Source organism: Gossypium hirsutum, chromosome A06 (assembly GCF_007990345.1).
Source record: "Gossypium hirsutum isolate 1008001.06 chromosome A06, Gossypium_hirsutum_v2.1, whole genome shotgun sequence".
NCBI classification, from domain to species: Eukaryota; Viridiplantae; Streptophyta; class Magnoliopsida; order Malvales; family Malvaceae; genus Gossypium; species Gossypium hirsutum.
In genome coordinates this window covers 113,320,628-113,323,594 of record NC_053429.1, presented here as the reverse complement: position 1 = coordinate 113,323,594, position 2,967 = coordinate 113,320,628, and positions in this window count along the sequence as shown.

Genomic DNA, 2,967 nt, shown 5'->3' with positions numbered 1-2,967 from the left:
GGCTTTTATTTAAAACATGCAATTTAATGGCTAAAAACTTTGTTTTAAAGACTAAATAATATTTAAAACTAATAGGAAGATGAATCATTACCTTAGTTGATGATAAATCAAGCATTTGATTAAAAACCCAAAAAACTCACAAGCTTAACAATGGAGGAATTTATGGTGTTTTTAGATTTTTTTTTCTTGAAGTATTAGGGAGATTTAATGTTGTAAGGATGATGGAAATCAAAATACTAGAGTTTGGAGTCAAAAATCAAATGGAGAGGGTAAGGGAAAACAAAAGGATAGCAACAAGAATGGGAGTGGAAAAACTAATGTGAAATATATGTAGGTAGGGAAAGTATTAGGTCGAATTTTAAAATTTGGTTTAATTATTTCATAAAAACTCACAATTTTGACTCTTTTACAAATTAGGGATATTTCCAAAATTCAAGGCATTTAAAACTCTTTTTCAGAAATTGATTTAATTTTCTAAAAACCATAGTAAAAAAAAACATTACTGATAAACCATGTCGCAAAATTTCGAACACTCTAAGGCTAAAATTCCTAAAATACCCTTAAAACTCCTATGCCTATTTTGGGGTGTTATACAAAAAAACAACAACCCATATTCCAACACATATAATTCAGAGTGGAAGCAACATCCTAATTTCAGTTGGAATAATCAATGGGTGAGAAATTCTAGCAATGCTATTTGATAGAATGTGACGAGTGCACCACCTAGATACAACACCCCTTACCTGTATCCGACACCGGAATAGGATTCGAGGCATTACCAGACTTAAACATAAACATCCATATAAAACTAAGTCATAAAATTTCGTCCCAATTTAAAACTTTTCAATCACATGTACATAACATCTCAACCGCACTTGCTCGTGATGTCGTGGATAACGAACATAATATCATTCATACTTTCATAACCACCTTTAGGCATAACATCCATAATGAAAATAAAATATTTACCACATAATATCAATACATCAAAATATGTTATATTGTCACATTATTTACACAAGTACTTACCTCGGTACAAAATGATGAGAAATGAGCCTATTCGTTGTAAACTTTATTCTTTCCTCGATCAAGACTTGAATCACGTTTTTCTTGATCTCTAATGCCAAATTTAACTTGTTTAATAATCAAAATTTTCAAATAAATTCATAATTCATACTTTAGTAAAATTACCTTTTTACCCTAACTTTTCACTTATTTACAATTTAGTCCCTAGGCTCGTAAAATGAAATGCATGCATTTTCTTTGTTACCCAAGCCTAGCTGAACTTTCCTTGTACTCATAAAAGCCCATACTTTTCATCAAAATCAAATTTTTATCACTAATTTTACACCTTTTACAAAATAGTCCATTTTAGTGGTTTTCATGAAAAATCACTTTGTGAAAGATGTTTATCTTACACCAAACTTCCATCTTCCTCCATAAAACATCAAAATACATGTATATCATACATGGGTAAATTTTTTAACATAAACCCTACTTCAAAATAAGGGTAGAAATAGGTAAATCAAGCTACGAGGACTTCAAAAATGTAAAGAACACTAAAAACGGGCTAGGAACACTTACTACTGAGCTTGAAAATGTCAAAAACCCTAGCTATGGAGTGATTAGAATTTTCGGCAGCCACATGAAGGAGATAAGCACATTTTTTCTTTGATTTTCCCTTTTTATTCTTTTATTTACCAAATGACTAAAATGCACTTAAGGCCTTCTTTCAAATTTTTCCTATGCATGTCCATTTTTGTCCAAAACTATAAAAATTGGTCAAATTTCTAATTAGGACCTTATAATTTATAATCTAAAGCAATTTCATGCTTAAAGCTTCTAGAACACTATTTTTGCATCTTATTCAATTTGGTCCCTAAACTTCAATTGGACATTTTATGCATAGAATTTCTTCATGAAATTTTCACACAAGCATGCATGCATATCATGGACCTCATAATAATCATAAAATAATTATTTCTATCTCAAATTTGTGGTCTCAAAACCACTGTTCCGACTAGCCCCTAATTCGGGATGTTACAACGAAAAAATTCTCAACAAAATTTAGCTTCGAGTTCTTCATCTATGGAAGCTCTATTGAAGGAATACATGGCCAGGAATGATGCTATCATTCAAAGTCATTTTCAAGAGCTTTGGAAAATCAAGTAGGGTAGATTGCTAGTGCATTAAGTTCAAGATCGCAATGAGCACTACCGAGTGATACCAAAAATTCACGATCTTAAGAAAAGGAATAGTGCAAATTCATTACACTCAAAAGTGGTGCGTAGCTACTAGGAATTGTTAATGACACCACTATTGAAGAAGGTAATTCAAATTTCACAAATAAGAAGAATTTAGAACTAGTAGTGGAGCAGGCTACAGAAGAAAAGAGTAACTAGAAAAATGTTGAAGTAGATTCATGTTGTATTACCAATAAAAATGCCATGGCAAAACAACCTTAAAAAATGGAAGGAAGGCCATAGCCACCTTTTCCACAGAGTTTTCAAAAATCTAAGCAATATTTTCAATTCAAGAAATTCTTGGATGTCCTAAAGCAATTACATATCAACATACCGTTGGTGGAAGCATTAGAACAAATACCTAACTATGAGAAATTCATGAAAGATATCTTATCAAAAAAGAGAAGCTTAGGGGAGTTCAAAACTGTCGCTCTCATTGAAGGGTGCACAGCAATGCTGAGAAACAAATTGCCACCAAAACTGAAGGATCCAGGGAGTTTTACTATACCTTGCTCCATCATTATGCAGGCAAAGCATTATGTGACTTAGGTGCAAGTATAAATCTAGTGCCTATGTTTGTTTTCAAGAAGCTGGGATTAGGAAAGGCAAGACCTACAACTGTCATATTGCAATTAGCTGATCGTTCATAAGCACATCCAGAAGGTAAAATCGAAGATGTGTTGGTAAGAGTTGGCAAATTTATTTTTCCAGTAGTTTTTATTAT